Source organism: Dermochelys coriacea, chromosome 7, assembly GCF_009764565.3.
Source record: "Dermochelys coriacea isolate rDerCor1 chromosome 7, rDerCor1.pri.v4, whole genome shotgun sequence".
NCBI classification, from domain to species: domain Eukaryota; kingdom Metazoa; phylum Chordata; order Testudines; family Dermochelyidae; genus Dermochelys; species Dermochelys coriacea.
Genome location: NC_050074.1, coordinates 102,311,282 through 102,334,502, shown reverse-complemented (window position 1 = coordinate 102,334,502; position 23,221 = coordinate 102,311,282).

The following is a 23,221-nucleotide window of genomic DNA, read 5'->3' as shown; positions in this document are numbered from 1 at the left end:
AATATAGTTTTTAAATGATATTATGATTTGCAAACACTAAAAAATAATTGCGGTGGAGTTGAGAGAGAGTGAAAACATGTAATCTTTATTGTGTAAGATAATGTGATAAAATATTTTACAGCCAAAAGCTCATTTTGCATCTGGAAAATTGTGTAAACTGATGGGGAAAAATCTCATTAAAACTAAAGGTTATTTTTAATATTCTTCCAACAAAGCAACACATTAAAACTGCATTTTTCTCACTCATTTTTATTAAATTAGACAAATGTATGAATGTCTAACATTCTATTTAAATAAAGACATAAAATGACAGACTGTGTGATTAGGCAGCCTAATCTAAATTTATACCAGCATTTAGAGAATAACAAAGTTAAAATGTAATGTTAGTGTTATAAAGGTTTGTTTGTTTGTTATGTTCAGTTGCAGCAATGCAGTTGTTATTAAGCATTAGGTGTTACATTACTTAAAACTTTGATAGGTGAATGCTGGCACAGCATTCCCTGTAAGCACAACATAACACAACACATTTTTATAGGGCTGTGCAAGGAGGAGTGTAGAAAATGTTTTTTTCTAAATGTGCTTACAATTACCTCTCTGTATTTTTATTGTCTTTTTACTAACCACAAAACTCACACTGCAGGCAAAGCTTAACTGCTGAGGCTTTCCTCATGTAAATATTAGGAAATTACATTTGTACAAACTGCGGGGCTTTGTAAATGGGGGCTGGATTGACTCCAACGCAAATTAATCAGGATAAAGTTGCTCTATGTTCAACATGACCATAGTTTATTTTCTTAAAGTATTAATTTGTCAACAGCTTTCCTGCCTCACTGTGAGTCATGTGGATGTCATTGAAGGAAGAGACAGATGCAATCTTTGCTGCTATACCTTGTGGTTTTAGGGACCAATTCCAGTTAATCAAAACATAATCATGCTTAATTTTTCAATATTTATTTTCATACAAAAGTCTAATATCAAATGACAGAAATGTGAATATGCATCTGTGTTTAAAAAAATTGCTCTCCTTTCTTAAAAAGAAGTATGAAAACAATTTAACTGGTTGCTAAATAATTCATGTTACTGAGTATTTTTTAATATTCTTCACAAAATAAATGCTTGCAATTGGTCTTCAGTTGAATCTTTCTTCTTCTTTTCTTTTTTAAAGCTATCCTCTATGCTAAATACAACTCTCTCTGAAATGTTTCTGTTTATACTCACCTAGCTTCTCTCAGTGCTTATGATGTCACAGAATTTTTAATTATATCTTGGTTTTCCTAAAATTATTGTTCATTATTATGTTTTTGGAATGCACAAGTGTGAGTAATGGGATCTATTTTTCAGAGTTGCCAAAACAAATTAAGGAAAATGTTCAGTTCTTTCTTTGCCAAATGTTTTAGTGTTTTTCCATGAAAGCAAATCTTATTTGTAACTGTATATAAAACCTTAAGTAAATAATGCAGTTTGTCGGGGCAAATGCTATTGTACAAGTAGGAACTGTTACCAATTTTTGCCTTTGATACCCACAGATAATGTATATTTGTGAATAATTTCATAAAACACAGCTTTCTAATCCCAATTTGTCTTTTAAAGAAATGCCCAACCTTTCCCATTTATAATGGACACAGCATATATAACTATATTTAACACAAGGTATTCATGGTGGATATACCATATATATTTCAGAAGGTGATGTAGATGGCTTAATAAAGATATCATTTAGGAAATGAACAGAAATTAGTTATAGATACTGCAGTTTAATTGAAATACCCACTATTCTCCTGTTCTTTAACATCTTATACTAACATATTTCCCCAAATAATATTGACACTCTTCTTATTTTACTAGCATACATTTACCTTGTTCATAGTTTTATTATTTAAGAATGCAGTTGTTGCCAAGTATTAATCAATATATTATGCTGCTCAGTTGGGCAAGCTGTACAAAAACATAGTGCCCCTAGGGTTAATACAGTCAAGAACTAGAAAAGTGTTTTAGACATGTACACAACATGTGGTTTACTATTATCATTAAATGAGGTGAACTGGGACTCTATACATATGGATTTTGAATTGCATAAATTTTGATTGATATCATTTGAAGACTGAAACCCTGAAAGGCTAGATTTTGTGAAAGACGATACACAGGCCAGCTATTACCACATACAATAATACCAGGAAAAATATCTGAAATGAGCAAGGCAGCTGGCTTTTAAATAGCTAAAACATAACATCAATACTTATTCTGAATAATGGAAAAAAGAGGTAAAAGATGTTGACCTCTGCCTGACAATAACATGTTCCAAAACTAGAACTGGTCCCAGGAGAAAACCCCCTGCTCAACAGTAGCAACTAAGAATTTTCTCTCTCTTTCTCTCTCTCTCTTCTTCGCTCTCTCTCTCTTTCTCTGTGAAAAAGGTAAATATTTTTTGAACATTAAGCCACTATGGACAACCAGCCAGAAAAAGAATTTTCACAAATTCAGGAAACACTTGAAAGGTAAAACCAACATCCTGAGACAGGAGACAAGGCCAACTTTTGACACCAGGTTGGACCTATGAGGCCTAAAGAAACCTTCAGCCAGGAAGTGCCTGCCATAGAGGTCAGGACCTAAGGGACTTTGAATGAAGGCAAAAGAAAGCAGAACTTTCCATGCACCATGAAAACCAACGGTCCTTTTCATGGGAAATTTGCTGAAAATTTGCTGATCTGCATTAAACATTTATTTGAATTGGCGAGTAAGAGCCTTTAGTTAACTTATTGTAGATTACTGGTTCCTGCAGTTTTAAGGAGTGAATTATAACATATGCAGGAATATGAAAGGTCTCTAAGGCCCTAAATCCATTTTTCCTAATGTGATACACATTGAAAATTATCAATACATCACTCTATGAGATTCATTCAATTTTCTCATATTTGTTAAAACTTTTTAGAGAGCACTAGATACTTAATGCTTCATTTATGATTTATGCAACATAAATGTATTAAAACATTAACCATATTTCTGCTATCGCATACTTTAATTCTCCAAGGGAAAAGTCAAAATGTTTCTCAGTCTGCTACTTTAGTTTCCCAGAGGAGTGAGATTATTTGTGTTGTGTTACACCTTTAAGTGTTGATTAGGCTTTCATGTTACCCTGACAGAAGTGTCATGCAGTGCTTCTCTTTAATGGGGTAATAAGCTATATCAGCCACATGAAGGAAATGTTGCTTTTCAAGTCAGAAACAGCAAAAGTTCATATGTAAACATTGTAAAGGTTTCAATGTAAATTGCAGGGCTAAATTCCAGCAGTGCCCTCCTCTAATAGAATACTGTTGACCATATACTTGGGTGGCTCAGGCAAATTCATAAGAGAAGTTTGAACCCTCTAATACATAAAATTGTTACACCACCAATAATATTTTAGAGCCAGCTGGATATGCCTCAACTGTTTCACAATCCAAAAGCTTTTCAGACTTTTAAATACAAGTGTAGCTATTAATTGAAAAGAAGGCAGACAAAAATTAAATGAGTTTTCTGTTTGTATTTGACAGTGTAGGTCACTTTTGTGGGTATTTATCTTTTTACTGTTTTTTTTTTCCTTTGGGGGAGGTCAGAGGAGTCGTTAGTGGTTGGGAAGCCTCACATTTTTCAGCAATCATTATTGGGTAACAATTGGTGCAAACATTATGGAGGGGGAAAGGGACATAAATCAAGAAATAAAAAAAATAGTTTCTGCACATTTTCAAAAAACACGTTGTGCTCTCTTAGGTCCTTTTCATTTTAACCAAATCAGGGGGAACTTGTCCTCACAGCGGCAAGGCAGATGGAACAATAAATCACAGGAACCATTGACTGCCTGCAGTGTACTCTCCACAGCTGTCACTTTTTTGTCTCTTTGGTTTTAGCTGACATGGTTTGAGGTCCACTGTGAACCAATCTGGACTTTTTTTTTTACAGTCATATCCATCAAAACGACCAGTAGCCATCAACCTACTGCAGCGATCGATTCGTTTGCTTATTCTCACGCATAAGCCAATACTCAGCGCACTAGGTGAAGCTTGGGAGAAGCACCTCATTTTAGCTTTTTTTTTTTTTGCCTCCAGCTACAGCTGTGATTTTCTGAGCAGTCGTGGCTAACGTTATTAAAGTTGCATCATGATAAATATAGAGCAAAGCAGATAATAGGCTCCATGCACAACTACAGAAAAATAATAACAACCGTGTGTTTTGTTGTTATTCTCAATGTTGCTTTTTAGGTATACCAAGACGCTTACTAAACTAGGAATTTCCAACTCATTGCTTATTTTGCAAAGTAAACAAGCAAATGTTATGTGCATAACCTTAGCTGTCTCTCTAAAGGTCAGCATGTGGTTGCTAATTTCTTTTTCTGCCTTTTGGTGGCACTCTGATGCCAGTGATTACTTGTGGTGTGTTTTGGAAACAAGACGTCCTTTCTTAACAAAAGACTCAATCTACAAAGACTGCAAAATAAAAATTGATTAAATTTGAACTGTAGTATGAAAGTTTACTTTGGTGCATAAAATAGGCTGGTAAGCACTAAATACCAGGTCATCTGTAATGCGGGTCAAGGGTTATATTATGCACAAGTGTGATTGCATATAAATATTGGTTAAATGAGGATTTCATTTTTTCAGAATCAAACAATACATGCATCATACATAAACACACACACACACATAGAGGCACCCATGTGTATATAAATTGCTGAGATGTCAAAGCATATGATTTATCTTCCTTTTGAAACATTTCAGGTTCAAAAGTATCTCTTACACTTCTTAGAAGTATATTCTTCGGAGCACTGTGTTGTCACAAATTTTATCAGGGTTTGATTGTCAGACCAAATTTTGGAAAACAATGTTTATTGTATAAATGAGAGCAAAGGGTTGACTAGATATACAGTTTTTAAAAAATGTTTTAAAAACAAACCAAATCAAAACTGTCTGTTTTAAAAATCTCTAGTTAGGTCAAGTTAAATTTATTATATATAATTTTTTTTTATAGCTGAACTCGATGATTTCAACTTGAGGTGACAGCTGAAAAGCACCAGAAACCTTTGGAATTTCAGAACTATATATTACTATAAAGGAAGAAAGTAAAGTTTCACTAATAGAAGGTAGGTAATTGCACTTAGCAAATATATGCATTTTAAAAAACAAAACTCCAAAACATTTCCCCTTTCTTACAAATCTATTTCAAGTAAGCAGGAGTTTCCTTTTATATGCACAGAACAAAACAGGGATTTGTAGTAAAAACCCAGTTATAAAACCTTGTGCCCTTCTTGTTAATGAGGATCTTTTGCAGAATACTGAAACATTGCCATGTTGTAGAACCGTTATTTTAGGATCTCACAATGTGTTTAACTGAAAGCAGCTAGCGTATTCTGATCAGATTTTTTTCCTTTACAAACATTTGAAGGGTACGTATCCTGATAAAATCTCATTATTAGATAAAAACTGCAAATGGCAAACCACAGGCAAAGCCAGCACAGATTCACGATGAATTCGGAGGACTGTGAGCAATAAACCTTTTACCTAATCTTGAAAAATCCTATGAAAGTATCAGTCCAGTCCTAATACAAGAGAGAGCAAACTTGTGGGAAAAAAAGAATCACAGAAAGCCATCTGTCTGAATATGACCCAAGAAATCTAAGTCCACCCATGTAGTTATTGCATGTTTCTCAGTACTGCTAATGGATTACATACTGTTTAAAATATGAATTACAAAATAAATCATATGAGAGTGACAATTATGAGCCAGATTCTGCCCTCAGCTACAGTGGAATTACAGGCCAAATTCTGCTCTTGGATACTGTAATGCGAATCAGAATAACTCCACTGAAATTAGTAGTTACTCTAGATTCACTTTGGTGTAACTGAGAGCAGAGTTGAGCTCTGTGAATTCAAAAAAAGCATTGTAAGAAGAATATAGCCTATACTTGGTTAGGTCATGCCAGAATATGGAATGGATTTTCACAAGCGTTTTATGCACCCCTATTAATTCTGTAACAGACACTCCACTATATAACATACATGCCTTAAAATATACCTTTAAAATTGTCTTGCACTGGGGATATGCTAAACATCACTAGCTCCCTTTAGGGGAGACATGAAAAGTTACAAACTGTGAGCCCTATTCTAGGGTTGTGTTCAGGAAAAACTCCCTTTGAAGTCAATGGGAGTTTTGGCTGAATAAGGATAGCAGGATACAGGTCCTTGTGTTATAACAATTATATTGAAATATGGAATTTTACTACAGTTACTGTGCCAGTAAAATTACATAATCGGATCACATCATCCCCATGTGAAAGGTCACTAATTCTGTAGTTTTTTTTTCAAGTGAATTCTAGTACTGAGGAAGTCAGAAGCTATGCTAAAAGGGAGTTATTAATATGCCTACTGGTGTCTTTTTTCCTGTTCGTACAAAATTATATGTAACATAATTCCACATTAAAAATAGAATAGTTTTGTGTATTTTCTAATTTGCCTTCCATGGAAATCTAACTATAGTGGATACTTATGAAAGATCAGAGGAAAAGACCTATAGGACATAGAACTTTATCCACTGATGCAATATTTCCATACAGAACAATCAGTATTCAGTTTCTTTTTGTTTCTTGTAATCCAAGCCCCAGTTCTGCAAGGATTTATGCATATACTTAATTTTAAGCATTTAGGTAGTCCCCTTGAGTTCAGTGGGACTACTGATGTGCTTAGTTATTAAGCATGTGCATAAGTCTTTGCAGGAGTGAGCCCTAAGGCTCTATTTAGAGGGTTAGGTTTTGTTTGTTTGTTTTTTTTTAAAAGAGGATGTTGGTCTGCCCTAACAAAAATGCAAGGTATCACTCCAGCTGCATTCCCAGCTGACTGAAATCTGTTTGATAAGTAATTAAGAGACTTTCTCTTTGGTTTGTTTGACATACTTTACAAAACATTCAAATCTGTTAAAAATCACTTGTTCTTTTAAATGCCACCATTCCTAAGTGATGCATAGTATCTGCTAAATGGTATACTCTTAGAACCTGTTTTCATTAAAGCCTGAAAACAAACACAAATTACATGTAATGCATCCGATGAAGTGAGCTGTAGCTCATGAAAGCTTAAGCTCTAATAAATTTGTTAGTCTCTAAGGTGCCACAAGTACTCCTTTTCTTTTTGCGAATACAGACTAACACGGCTGCTACTCTGAAACAAATTACACTGTAACTCTTAAAGAGGAATTCTTTCTGTTAAGGTAGTATTAATTTGTTTATCTATTTGGTTTGACCAGGAACATTATATATACTTAAAAAAATCATAAACCAGTACAAATAGTAAGTACATTAATACTGATTATCACTAACCACTGGGTGCAAAACAACCCAAATGTATCCTGTTTCATTTAGCTAAATAACAGGTGAATACTTCAGTGAATAGAAAAAGGGAAGCGAAAGTTTCTAACTAAAGCAGACTCAGAGCTAATATGAAATAAAGCCTTAAAATATTCAAACGTATTTCAACTTCATGTTTTTACACTTAGAAGATCTTATGCTTGTTTATGTAATGTAAGCCACTAATTCAACTTTCTTAACAATAACAAACTTGTATTGTTAAAAATCTTTTATTTTACTTAGTTTGATACTATTTAATTTTTGTATGGGATTTTCCCACTTCAATTATTTCATTGGGAAAGCAAAAAGTAGCTGTTTTTATTCTTCATAGTTTTCATGCTATCTATGTATATTCTTCACAGTTTTTTAATGCTCAATCTTACTATACAATTTAAAAAGTCAAGTATTAGGAATAATAATAATATTGACATTTACAATAGCTGTTATCAATTTATCGTAAGATTAAGGATGCCCTCAGTGAAGCAGTGGAATTATAAAGACTTGTTAAGACAGATATAAATAACGCCATTTAAATATTTTTAAGTTATATCTGGTATATTTTAAAAGCAACATACTTTTTGTAAACACTGGTTAGTTACACCTATTGTTCCGGTTGGACATATCATAGTATTTTTTAACTTACTGTACTAACTCTTGTAAGTGTATTGCTTATTTGTGGGAAGCACTTCATTCACTTATTTGAAGCTGTTTCTTACTGATACTTTTTATTATTGAAAAATTACTGCATCAAACATCAATAGGTTGCAAATTATATAAAGGTTATATTTAACATGTGTCAGATATGACCATTTTCAGAAAGGCCCACATATTTTGCTAAACTACTTCTTTTTAAAGAATTTCAGATGTTTGTAACTGCTGTTACTTTTCAGTACAGCTTAAGGTATCAATATCAACTATATTTGAATATCATAAGGTAGTGAATTGCTCTAAGCAAAACAAAAACATGTCAGTTGCCCAGGTGACATTTTGTAGCAAACAAGGAAATCACAACTCCAAGAAGTGTTGTATTTTATGCCAACAACAATGTGACAGTTTTCTCTGTAAAGAAAACATGACACTTTTCCAAATATCAGAGGGTGCCTCCACTGCTCAAGGGATTCCTGTGCTGTCACTGAAATGGAAGGTCACAGGCTGTTTTCATGATTTCTGTAGTTTCAAAATGTTGTGGTAGAGTGTTTGCACGCTAAATGCTGTAGGCTAAGGGAAATCTTTCCCTTCATCTCTGAAAGAAGTGACAGGAAGAAAAAGGTCCTACTTTGACAGCAGTAACCTCTAGGTCTAGAGGTTCTGCCCCAAGCAACTCTGAAGTAAAATTACCTATGTTAATATGTTGTCGTTGCTGTCATATATATAAAATACACACACGTGTGTGTGTGTGTGTGTGTGTGTGTTGTTAGGCTTATCCCTAGAAAAGGGAGTATGTTTAAACATTAAGACTTTGGACTATATCTAGTGCCAGTGCTAGAGAACATTGAGTTCAGCTTATTCTCAGCTGCCTTAAGTATGTGGGGGGTTAGTCTGAATCAGTGCAAACAGACTCATAAGGGATAGGACTGCTTCTCTGAGGAGTCAGAAGAAGTCATGATAACTCTGCCCATGTATTTCTGGCAAATGTACTTGCAGAGGAGAGGGGGGGAATTTTATGTATGTAAAATATACATCCGCCCCTCCCCCCTCCCCACACATATATGTTATAATGAAAAATTTGAGACTGGATTTGTGTATACAGATAAGCTGATGAAAATAGAAAAGATGTCATTTGTAGAAATGCCACTGAATGCCATTTGTGCTTCATAATTTGGGACATAGCTGAACCGTGACAAGTGTTCATGTCCTGTTTTTACCTGGTCTTAATTGTGCTAAAGAAATGAATGTGTTTACATGCAATTTCTTTTGAGAAGTAGAGTTTCCATTTTTAGCTCTGAGAGGAAGAATGGGCAGAATGCTGCTTGCTATGCTGGTACATAATTCTTGAAGTTTAAATAAATAGACTCTTGCTTAAAGCGAGAAAAATATTAACTTTGATAGGGAGTGGATCAAAACACATTTGTTTCCAACATTCCTCCTTCCTTTATCCCCCCCCCCAAAACCCCAAGCTCCCCAAAACAAAACAACCACCTTAGTCTATAGATTATATATTTCCTGCTCCCCATTTTATAAGCAATAAGAATTTAATAACTGAGGGCAACTCTATAGTAATATTTATATGGGTCAAGTGGCTTAAAAGTATGCAATAAATGTAAAGTTATGAACCACATTGCCCCATTTTAAATAATGCAGCTAGCACCAAGATATTATGTTTCATATTCTGGAAAAAGGTGTTTCAGCAAAAGCTGTAAGGGTTCAACAGACATGAAAAGTTATACTGATCCCATAATAAAGTCACTGCCTGCTTAATATGGTGTGTTATGTAGAGCTCCGGATTTTAATAGCAGACCACAGCAAGAATGTCCCAGATGATATCAACAAAACCTTAGCTTTCTCATTAGCGATCAGCAAATTCTCCTGGTGTCTGCTGGTTTCAAATAAGGGCAAGTGCCTCTATTCCTAGTGTGAAGCCCAATAGGATAATAGAAATAATGTAGTCTAATCAGTGGTGAACACATGAAATCCCACATTCATAACAGGCTGGAGTGAGTTTGGTGACTACCATTCAGCAACTTTTAACAGTTTCCAGAATCCTGAAAAGCAACTATGGTATAATATAAAGGAAGAGAACAGAAATATGAAAATTTCTGCTTTGTACAGCTGCTCTTAAATTCTTTATATGAGCCTGGTGTGTGAGAACAACTTCTTTCCTATAGTGGGAGATTTTGTGAAGATAATACCAAAGGAAGATTTTTCTAAGGCTATTGCATGAAAGTCATGAGGAAATGTTGACTGCAGTGTGTGTGTGCAAGCGTGCTTCTGTTTTGGCTGGCAGGCTGGTGGGATTCAAGCTAGTCAAACTATCTGCCACTTTCATATATCAGATCAAATATTTGTCATCAGTACACAAATAAACATCTCTTTGTAACAATAATGTCTCCACACACACTCTGTACCTGAGCTGTTACCTGTGTTTTGTCTTGTCTATGTTAGATTGTAATGGCTTTTTTGTGTTTTTGTAAAGTGCAGTGTACATTTACAACACTACATGAACAAACATAAGAACAACCATTGTTGTTAGAAATTATAATAAAAATGGGAAGGACACATATCTTACTCAGTCTCTTTACCACCAGATTCTTTTTTCAGCTGTTTGGTTTGCATGATGTACAGCTGTGGAATATTGACAATATGCTTGGGTGAAATGTGGGATGCTGTTAGGTTCTGTGCTAGTTTTGTATTCCACATTTTCTTCCCATTCTTTATCTGACTTTTCCATGTTAGAATATCATCATCACATACTTTTAAACAATTTTATCATCTATTTTAAACATGTTGGATATATCTGAAGAATCAGAATATTACAGATATGCCTAAGTAAGGAAATGCAAGTATAACTTGCTGTAGTGTAAACAAAGAAGTACTTTAAGAGCTGCTTAACTATATTTTAAATCCTAGATCAGCCTAAAGTTATTCAGCAATTATATCTGCATTTGCAATGCATTGGAAAAAATCAGTGGTTAATGGTTTCTGAGTTCATTTCTTAGCACACTGAGCTATGTTACATAATAGCAATGAGTGCTGGCTAGCTTAAGATCCTCAAAAGGCTCACTCTTCTAGTATATTTTGTATTACTTTATTTTTGGTAGAGGGCTTCTGCATAGGCATAATAGTTGAGATTAAAAAAAAGCACTGAAAGTCCAGCTCCTAAATTCATATTTAGGCACCTTACTGAGCATGGTGCACAGCACATTTGAAAATCATGTTTGTTATTTAGGTGTCTTATTATGGTTTTAGGAGCCTAATTTTACACACTTATTTTGAAAATCATGACCTAAATATTTTATATGCTTTTTCCCAGTAGATAGTGAAATAATAATAATAACTCCTAATAGTCATATGGGGAACACTGAAGAAAGCCAAAGCATCTCCCACAATACAATCAAAAATCATTAGCTGTAACCACAGATATATGCTGTGGGTCATACCTTGCTCCCCGTACTCCTGTGGTCAGTCCTCTTCAGGCTTTACATAGGCAGGAATTCTTTGACATTGATCCGTTTCAGAGTGTCAGTCGTGTCAGTCTGTATTCACAAAAAGAAAAGAAGTACTTGTGGCATCTTAGAGACTAACAAATTTATTTGAGCATAAGCTTTCTGATGAAGTGAGCTGTAGCTCACGAAAGCTTATGCTCAAATAAATTTGTTAGTCTCTAAGGTGCCACAAGTACTCCTTTTCTTTTTGACATTGATGTAACTGCACTATTCCAAATCTCTACTATAAACCTACTGCAGTGGCCTCCATAGACACAGCTTATCTCAGTTTGAAAGTGAGGTAAGCCACTTTTTACATTGGTGCAGCATATATACATTAGGGGTTTATATACAGCTACATTGGTGTAACAAACCCTATTGTAGACCAGCTCTCAGTCTAACGTCATGAATAAGATGAGCAAGTGCTAATGGGTCATTGTCATTCATTCCAGGATACACTATGTGCATCCGCTATATAAGTGGATATTTTTATATTTGTAGATGTAGACACCTGTAAATACTATCAGGTCAGTAAAATGTTCTTTCTGATTGGTCACAATTCTGGAATGAAATATGGCAGCTGTTGCCAGCACATAACTGCCCTCATATTCACAAGTGGTGAGGAGTCCAGCTGTATGTTGCATGTAAGAAATAATACCTCCATCAGTCATCCAATTCTAAGATGAGGCATTTGCACAGTAGTGATTCAGGAGCAAGAGTGAGTGCCACCTATGGAATGTCCAAAACTGCAATACTCCAGCTTGACTTTGGCTATCTCCAAGCCAAACGCTGATCAGTTTTGCTTAGCTTGTGAGATCTTGACAGCTTCATGATCCAAGGTGGGTTGGCAGCAAGTTGTTTTGTTGTTTGATGTGCCTATTTTATAATAGTACTTGGTAAAAGATGTATTGGCAAATACATTTAAACGTATCTATTATTAACAACAATTAAAAAGAAAAGCCATATAAAGGTAAACAAGTGGTGAAAATGTAGATTAAAAATACTGGTTTATGCAAACATTTTGTAATGTCCTAGGAACATACCTGCTTGGATAATAAGGAGGTTCACAGAAGCTCAAACTGTATAAGTTTAAATTTTTGGCTAATCTTTGACTCTAAAAAATCCAAATGTAAGCTGCCCACTAGGACAGGAGTGTTTAAAATCTGTGGGTAACCTTGGACTAGAAAGGCTTTTTGGCTGAAAACCCTCAAGACTAAAATCATCTCTGGGGACCTTACCCTAACTGGGAGCGCAGAGGTCCACACTGCAACCTCAAGTGTTCAAATTGGATTTGTTCAGTTAAAGCCAGTCCAATGGTGTTTAGTACATCCCTGACATCCGCCAATGATGCTTTTATACTTCTGTAGCATCTTTAACCCACTCATTCCTAGGTTTTATTATATTCTACTTCTGGGCCCTAATCATGAAAAGTGTGTTCAGCTGTTATAGTGCAAAGCATCAGCAAGCCCCACTTCTAAGTGGCCTGGTGCTGACTGAGGATGTGCCAAGCCAATGACAACAACACATCCTTGAGCATCCATGCTCCTGGATTCAATCATCCAGGCTCCTCTGACTCTCTGGCCATAAGACAAAGCTACCCCTCAGATAGTAGAAAACTGAGGATGATGGGAGAGGTGATAACTCTGCTGCTCTTTTCCAATTGGTCGTGTTACTTTTCTGTTTTTCTTAAAGTTGTTACCTAATGAGGATATTTTTCTGGCCAGCCACTCAGAAAGAGGGAGTGCTGTAATACTGAAGGCAGAGCTCAAACTGAGAATTTTGACAAAGGAAAGAGGAACTGGAGAGGTTTGAGCAGCTATGCTGGATCACAGAAACTGGAGCTGGGCCCTTCAATCCAGTTTAATTCAGAGAGAAAAATGAGAGAGACAAAGAAAGGACACTGATACCACTGGGCTTTATTTTTAAGTGCTACTACTGTTCAAAGGGAGTGGAATAAAAGGAGGGTCAGTTCCCACAAGTGATGTAACCCCTCTAATGAATATATGTTACTACTAAATGAAGATAGATGAAAGAAATAATAAAACAGGGGAGGAAGGGGAAATCTGCAATCATGGCACATAGACGTTCCTTTAATATGTAGGCATCCAACATCGGTTTCAAAAAATATTACCATGTTATAATTTTGAGGACATTTAAATAAGGACCTGATGGCAATTCACATCTGCATATTTCGGAGCCACTTAGTTGTTTAAGGACAAAGCTAACAAAATAATACGTATTACCCAAGCGTTCAAGACATCAAAGATGTCTTCTTCAAGCCTGAATTCTGTATTCCTGATGACACTTCTAAGAACTGAACCTAAGAAGCATAGTTGAGAATTGTAGCTTTCATTGTATCCCACACGTAAAGAACAGAGGCTTTGAGGTTTTTTAAACCTTGTGTGTCTATCTTTTTTGCTAGTCTAAAAAGGTATAATTACTAACACACTGATGTCTCTTTCTGTTTGTTGTACCTCACAAGACACTTCCCAACTAATTTAGAGCAAAGCTAATGCAATGCTTGGTATTTACTTGGTTTCACAAAATTACACATTTTTCCCCAACTCAGCTGCAAAGGCAAGAACAACACTTTAAATCTGTTTAAACCTAATAACGAGCTGATTCAAAAAGCGGGGCAATTCAAAGTGATATGGGACTAGAGAAGCAGAGTGTGTGGAGGGAAACTTAGTCTTAAATTAGGGTTAAAAAATGCCAGAAATATTCTCTTTGAAAACTTGAGAGAGAATAAAAGTAAGCAGCACATCGTCCTCCAATTAAAGACCTGTAGCTGGACTAGACCATTACTAAATACTAAATACCATTAAAATAATCAAGATAAAATCAAGGAATAGCTGCTGCGAATCAATGGAAGGGGACAGTCACTTCTTTCTTTGCTAATGCTGACTGTAGCTGCTGTATGTGGCAGTAAAATATTTCTACAAATCAAATGAAGATTTTTAAGAATACTTAGTAGCAGGCTATGGTGGGGGAATTGTCACAGGCATTTACACAAGGTAAAAGTAGAGCATATGATAGAATGTGATCTGTATGTCACAGTAACTTTGGACTGCAACTCTACACTGAAAGCCTTTGAAGCCTATAAACTATGAAATTTTAATCATTAACAACCTCTTGGGGATCTAGTGATAATACCTATAGGACAACTTACAGCTTTTCTGTCAGAAGTAAGAGAGACCATAATAGCATGTTATGAGCACCGTTGATCTCTCATTTTGAGCAGTTGAATGGTCAAAGCTGAGTTCTACTAGTGAACTCTTCTGTTTATTAAGCACACCAATACTCACAATTAGCCCAACATATGTTGTGAAGGAAGCAACGTTATCTGACTGGTAATTTAACCACTTAAGGACATTTCTCAACATTGCTTCATGGCTGCTCTGCCTTTGAAGGAAGATGATTTTTTTTATAATTAGCAACATGAAAACTGACAGTGACTGGGGTAGTTTGTGCAGATGGAACAAAAAAGAATTGGTTTGTGGAAAGTGAAAAGGTACAGTATGTAAATAAAAATTAATCTTGACCTCATTATGTGGGCTCTTTTGAATAAATATTTAGTTTTTAAGTGCCAGCTGTCATTCTATGCATGGCCTGCCTTCTTACAACTAACCTTTCAGTCACCTCAGCTTGTCTCCCTAACTTGTCCTATTATGCAGTACCAAGCTGAGTCATTGTTTCAAGCAGGAGGTGACATGTTAATAGCTTAATAATAGTATAATCTCACAAATAATAATATGCTGTCACACTGTCTGAAGCACAATGTTTACAGGAGAAGTGGTAATGTATGATGACAGTAATTTGAATAAAAATGAATTTACTGTTCTTGTCTCATTTGCAGTAAATTTTCGCATCTTTCATGCACAACTGGTGCTCCATGACCTCTTTCATTATTGTGTTCTCAGTGGCTGCTGCTTGCTTTAAAGTGAAAGGCAGGCAAATGAAACAGAAACCTGCAGCTTAATAACTGATTTCCAGAAAAGAGTTCACACCGTGGCTTCTGAAAATCTCACTTCATTTGTTTACTAAGATGATACCGTGTCAGGCAGGCTGTTTAATTAATACAATCTGGAGGTGCCGATTGAAAAGCAGGCATGAGCTGATATGATTATGTATTGACAATTTACAAAATTATTGTCATTAAAATGTGTCAGAGGGGAAAAATTGTTTGGAATACAGAGAGGATCATTTGATTTGAAATTAAAGTTTGTGCAGCTTAAAAAAATATTTCAAATGCTCTTGATGTTTAACATGGAGAAAAGCAATCTCATGCTTTCTATTTGATGTTGGTGAAGTGTCAAAAGCTAGTCACTTTATTGGCTTTAATAAATGCATGTCTGTATGATAATGGACAAGTTAAATTTAAAAATGCTGTCTGAGTATATAAAGCATTTTGGTTCTGATCCAAGATGCTAGTTTGATGCTGTGATATTCTACCATTGGTTTCTTACAGTAGGGTGTACTGTTATTCCGACAAATACATATCAATCCCATTCTAGCTAAATCTTTACTTTCAAAAATCTAAATTAATACATTCCAATTATGGGGATTTTTTCCTTAAAATGTGTTATTAAACCATGTAGAGTATTTGATAAAAAAGAATAAAGTCTACAACATGTGACTGGTATGCTTGTACTAAATTTAATTAGATGGAATGAGGGCAACTAATTGTAACTGCTAGGACTCAAAGAGTGAAAAGAATGACTTTGCAGAAAAGTACTATATTTCGTAAGAGTACAAGTGAATGATAAACAGAGAACAAGAAATGATGTTTCTGAATGGCCTCTTTCATGGGTTAAAATAATTAAGACCACAAAGTGTTAATATGTATATTCCGTTTGCACTTACTTTTACCTGTGAATCCAACATGTTGAATACAGGGGATTTTTCTTTTCTTTTCTTTTCTTTTCTTTTCTTTTCTTTTCTTTTCTTTTCTTTTCTTTCAGAGTAGTAAATTAAGTGATGTTAATTGAAGATTGCTTGCCAAATTAATTTTTCAGGAGTAGCTTACCACTTGAATGTGATTTATTTTTTTCTGAAGTGACAATGAAGTTTTTGATTTTGCAATGAAGCCTTGGCGCAGAGGCTATGGGGGATATAGCAATTAGCTTGGTAAACAACACTTAAAGTAGCTATTTGTGCTCACAAAAGTATAGGCAAGGTACTCAGCACCATTTATGTCATTAAAAGTCTTATCCTGCCACCAGTGAGAGGGTCTTAGGCCTTGGGTTTTGTGCAAAATGCTCTCAGAGATTTTTAAAAATAAGAAAGTGAATTTCTCACCCTCAAAGTTGAGTCAAATGAACATATTAAAAAAACAAATACACTTTTAGCATATTAAAGCTCTGATTCTGCTAAGACTTGTGCACATGCTTAATGTATGCAGTGCAGGTAGTCCCAGGGATCAATTCTGCTGTTCTTATTCCTGGGGATAGATCTTACACACGTGAATAAGGACTGCAATATTGGACCTTTGCACCATTCATGCAGGTAGCTCATATTTTGCAATAGCCACCAGTGGGACCCTAACTTACTTGAATAGCCTCTGTAGGAAAATATAAAGTGTGTGTTAGAGAGATTAAACTGGAAGGGAACAGCCAAACAGCTATAGTTCACAGATGAACAACATTTTTTGCAGTTAAAATTTTTAAAACTGCATTTGTTTTAAAATGGGTCAAAATTCTGCCTTTGTATATTTTCCCAACTCCTCTTGAAATAAATAGCAGGTGTATGCATGTACTGAATGAAGATCTGGGATCACTACGATATTTGAAAAATATATTCTGTGAAATATTTCTCTATACATTTCTAATTAAATATGAATTGATTTTTTCACTTTTAGTTTTAAACTGGGTGTTACATTTTCATTATCAAAGTGAATGAGCTGAAGCCTGCAATCCTTATCCAGGTAATACGCCAATTCATGTCAGAGCCTGGTCTTGTTTATAGCACAGAAGGCATGAACCACAAAGGAGCTCAGCTGCCACGGTGATGAGAGCAGTATGAGATTAGTTCATTGCAGCTGATTAGCACTGTAGCTCCCATTACACTCAAGAGTAACTGTGACACTAAGCACCTCCCAGATCAGGCCCTGAGTAAGGGTGGCAGGATTTGACTCATTTAATAGCACTTTTTCTCATCATTACTACCTGTTAATACTATACAATATAGTATAATAAGTAGGGGCCACATTATCCGGTGGGTCCCCTCTTCACATAAATCTCTCATTTCCATCTGGGAGGGTTGAGGGGATCAGTACCCTTTGAGACATTGCTCTCCTCTCCTAGGACCCCATAGCAGGATTCAGGATCCACACACAGTGTGCCTGGCACCGGCCCGGGATGGGAAACACATTTTCCCCCACCGCCCCTGAAAGGGTTCCATTCAGAAGTGAATATAGACCAGGACTGTATTAACTTTTCAGAGAGTGGCCCCTTTGTGGTATTACAGGAAGTACCCTTTAAGAGGCTCCAGGAGTGGTGGCTGTCAGAGGAAGCTGCAGATGCACCAGGAGGAAAGCAGGAAGAGCTGCAGGGAGCCTTGAAATAGCACAGAAATTCAGGGCATCTATGCAGATGATCCAATGCCAATGACAGGATCCACCTGAGATTTGGGGGCTGGACTTACTATTCCATAGGAGTGAGGGAGGGCAAACCATGCCCCCTCTGACAAAACCATGTGGAAAGAACTCTTTGAAGGAAACATTATGGAGTTTTACTCACTCTTGGTTTACCCCTGAAGGACATTATGGGGAAGAGGGACTTTGCAGCCTTATGCTAGTAATTACCATTGAGGCTGAAATTCTAATAAAGCAGTTGAAGTACGTTATACAGAAAATATTTTACCAGAGGTACAACACAGCTATGAGACTCAAGAAACCATATGTGGTTCTCATAGTCTTTATTGGCCTCTGTGTCTATGCACAAATGGCAGACAATCTAACAAAATTGCTAATAATCAGAGGAAATGGCTGGACAGGGGCCGATCCTGTTCTTATTGAAATTGAGAGCAAAACGTCTATCACCTTTACTGAGAATTTCAGGAACATAGGGCTCAGTCCTGCAAAGTATTGAAGCATGTGCTTAACTTTAAACGTATGAGTAATCTCAGTGAAGTCAGTGGGTCTACTTGTATGTAGAAAGTTAAGCATGTGCCTGGGTGCTGTGTGAGATCCGGGCCAGAGTGCTCAGCACCTTTCAGGGTTGAGCCAATATTTAGGGCCCAGCCTTGTTTATCTGAGTACTCCCATTGACATCAGTGGGGCTACTCTCTCACCAAGCAATGGTACTGTGATCTAGCCTACTCATTGTAATAATTTATAGGCAATCAATGCTCTTAAGAGCAAAAACATTTTTCATTAAAAAATAACTTGATATTCTCTTTTTATGCATGCTCTTCTTGTTGCATCCAGTCTCATTATCTTCTGTTTGCATCTGCTTTGTATCCTGTTTAAGGATCTGCAGTTCTAAAGGGAAATCTCTGAATGTGCAACTGGGCCCTTAAAATGTACTGTATATGTGCCAACATGATGGCAATAGGATAAGTGCTTGCAACTTTCTGCCTTTCTTTGCATAGCTGTATCTGCTGCAGCATTGTTACCCTCTCTTCTGAAAACCTCTGGTAAGAAATATAATATTCTCTAAGGGCTTGTCTACACTGCTGCTTACGTTGTTGTAAGTTACGTGACTCAGGGGTGTGAAAAAGCCACCCCCTGAGCCACATACATTACATCGACATAAAGCGCTATGTCGGTGGGAGATGCTCTCCTGCCGACCTAGCTTTCGCCTCTCATTGAGGGGGCAGTAATTATGCTGACAGGAGAGCAATCTCCCATCAGCATATCACATCTTCACAGACACAGCACAGCAGAGCAGCTGTGCTGATGTACCACAGTAGTGCAGTCTAGCCCTAAGTCCAAAAAGGAATTTGGTTTTTTTCCTGCCTTTTTTAAAAAAAAAACCTTAAGGTTCCTTTTAGTTCAACCCCGGAGTGTTTAATCTCACTTTGGAAATCCCAATACTGTGAATTTTTAAAATATTTTCTTTGTGACATCATTAAGCTTAATAATTATTAACAGAGTTTGCTCTCTCTCTCTCTCTCTCTCTCTCTCACACACACACACACACACACACTCACTCACTCACTCTCGCACACACAAACACTCCCTCTCTCTTTCTCACTCTCTCTCTCTTCACTTTGGGTTTTGGCTTGTGGAATTTCTTTCATTTATATTAAAGGTCTTTTTTCCCTAACTCACTGATGTTCAAGAGGACATCTAGTCCTCTGTGTTGTGTTTGAAACTAAAAGGTCTGTTTTGTTGCTGAATGCTACTTTTAAACTATTTAAATGCAGAAGAGTCTGATAAAGTTCTTAATCAGACATGTTTATCGTTGGCTCTAAAATCTCTGCTTCAAACAGCCACAGTAGCCCTAAAAGTGATAGTTATTTTCCATTTCAAAGGTTTTAAGGTAAAAAAATACACTATCCTGTTTTTAAATATGTTTATTGGAAATAATATATACCGGTTTTGGACCCAGTCCTACTTATATGAATGTCAAAGGGAGTTTTGCCACTGACTTCAATGGGAGCAGGATCAGGCGCTTAGGGTGTTTGGTGCTCAGTTACAACTTAGTGCTCATTCTAATCACCTTGTTCTCTAAAGGAAATAGATACTAAACAGGAACCATCTGGTAATATGTTCTGTACCTCTTAATTATGACGTTTTGAGTGGCACCTAAATAAATTTCATTTACAAGCACATGACTGCTAGTCAAAAGCTCTGTTGATAATTTTATTATTGTAGTATAACTTCCTGCTTAATGACTCAGGTCCAGTAAATTTAGGAATATTTAGATTTATAGAAAAAAGTTATATTTTTAAAAGACGCAAACCCGTTTGATTTTCATGCAATATATTTTTTTAAATGATTTGGAAATATACTACTACTACTATAGTTAAGTATACTTTTAAAAGACAGTTTGCTTCCTATTATCTTCAACAGATAAAATATTATAGAGGATAGTGATTTTTTGATAAACAAAATGAGTTCTTGTAGGTCTGCAGAAAGAGTATGTTGTTATGTGTCCTTGTTAGTTATTGTACAATCTATATATTCCTGTACAGATGTATTGTAGTATTTAGACAATTTTTTCTTTGTTAGCTGCAGGAGCAGATCAATATTACAAAGAGGATAGGTGACTCAGTGTATTAGTCTGCTGGCTTTTCATCTCTGGATCCCTAGGTCTAAATTCAGTTGTTAGTTACAAGGTGAGATGAGACTGCCACAAAGTTTGATTCTGGATTTTTATTGGAAATTCCCAGAAATGAGAATGAGAGTTTTAAATCCAGGGTTTTGGTTCCAGTCTATCTGTAGTCCAAAGTAAAAATGCCTTGATTGTCTCATACTGGTGGAAATTAGTCTGTATTATACAATCCACAGATAATTTGGCACAATTCAGCATGATTGGCAGTCACCTCTACAGAAAAGCGCAGGACTGAAATAGCTGAGGTGTTGCACATTTAGGCTAGAGGAGTATATGCAGAGATATGCAGGTTTGCTTAAACTCTGTGCCTGCTCACACCAAGCCTAGCTTTGGTCACTGCTATTACTCCATTCACTTTTATGGCTTGGTAGGTACAGTAGTTCTAGAGCAGCGGTTCTCAAACTGTGGGTTGGGACCCCAAAGTGGGTCATTACCTCGTCTTAAGGGTGTCACCAGGGCTGGCATTAGACTTGCTGGGCCCTGTGGCTGAAGCCAAAGAACAAGGCCAGGGCTGAGGCTGGGTGTGCCTAAGCCCAAGGGCTTCAGCCCCAGGCAGGGAGCCTGTAGCCTGAGCCCCGCTGCCCAGGGCTGAAGTCGAAGTCTGAGCTCTGCCATCCTTGGCCGAAGCCCCCTAGGGTTTCAGCCCTAGGCAGTGGGGCTCAAGTTTCAGACCTCCTGCCCTGGGGCTGAAGCTCTTTGGCTTTGGCCTGCCCGCCCACCTGGGGCAGTGGGGTTTAGGCTGGCTCAGGCTTTGTTGTTGTCAGAAGGGGGTTGTGGTGCAATGAAGTTTGAGAACCCATGTTCTAGAGAACAGTGACCATGCTGGAATGCACTTGGTCTAAAAGGATACACACTTCTCAGCCTCTTGGCAGCTTTTTCAAGTACAGCCTAACAGAATTCAGGACATAAATTACATATGCAACTATGGAAATTAGATAACCTCTTTAACACCCTGTACAGCATGTGGGCATAATAACCATCACATCAACGCCTTTGTTTCACAGACCCTGTAAAGAATTTTGAACCATTGCATAAACTAAGTTGACTTTCAGTTACTGTGTGCTTCTACAGTGCCTAGCACAACAGGTCCTCAATCCTGGTTGGGATTTATAGATTATTATATTACAAATAATACTAATTCTCTGGTGTTAGTAAATTTTGTCAATAATGCACCATTGTTTCCTAATGTGCTTCCAAAAGGGAAAAAATAAGAGGAGACTAAAATAGTGTATTTGCCAACTAAACTAAATAAATAAATACATTTTTTAAAAAAGGAAGAAAAACATAGGAGAAATATGCAGCCTAAAATCTTGTTGGCCATTTGTTTGGGATACACTTCATACCTTTCTCAGGGCTGCATAAAAAGCAAAATATCCTTACTCCTAAATTCATGAAAAATTTAAAAAAGAAAGGAAAATATAGTACCCTCAACAATATTCCATATTGTTTGTTTTTCAGTTGCAGCTGATCTTGTCATCAGAAAACATCTTCTTCTTTAGGTCTGTGCCTAGACACCTATAAGCATACTGGGCAAAAAAATCCCTTCATACAATCCTTAATCCACTTAGCAACTCAGGGCTGAAAATACATTTAAATTCACAGAGGCTCTGATAAAATAGGAAGAGACAGGAAATATGATATGATCACCCCCAAAACAAGTTTGTACAGTCAGATTTCAGTACAGTTAGCTATCTGATCGGAAGGCAGGAAATCCACAATATACAGCACACAATTCTAATGCACAATCTCATATCTGGATTTGCAGCTGATATTTAAAGAGGGCACTTGCTTTACTTATGAGATTAAAGGCAAATGCTTTCTTTTAAAAATGAAGTCCTGCTGTTTTTTGCACCTTTTGACACTTATTAATTTAGGTCATTGAGAAGAGGCTAATTAAAAAAGAATGTAAAACAAAAGAGTCATTTGTCTGTTGCAGAGCTTAGTTCTTCATGTATGCTGACTGGAGGCAGTCTGTATTTAAACATTGGGTACAGAAAGCAGTGATAGCCACTGGGGCATGCTTGGAGCTGAACATGGCTTTTGGCTAGACTGTGGTCCATCTCATTATGCACCTCATAAAGAAGAGAAGTCATTGTCATCAAAATTAGCTGAAGCTGGAATATACATTCATGGAAATTTTGGTTTCACCACTGTCCTCTGGGGCTGGACAATAAAGGAAACCTTTTACCAGCTGCAGTTAAAGTAAGTGAAGTTCAATAAATGCTTAGTGCTTCATTAAGGCATTTCTGAACTTACTGTGCTATATATAAGTGATATTTTACAACCGAGGAGAATTTTGTACAAACAGCTTGTGAAGTTCCTAGTTCATAAGGTACAGTACTGCACATCAAAAAAAATGTATTATAAAAAGACCCACCTTTTATAACTGCTATTTATCCCCTAATGATGCTTCTGTTCCTCTAAATGGATTTTTT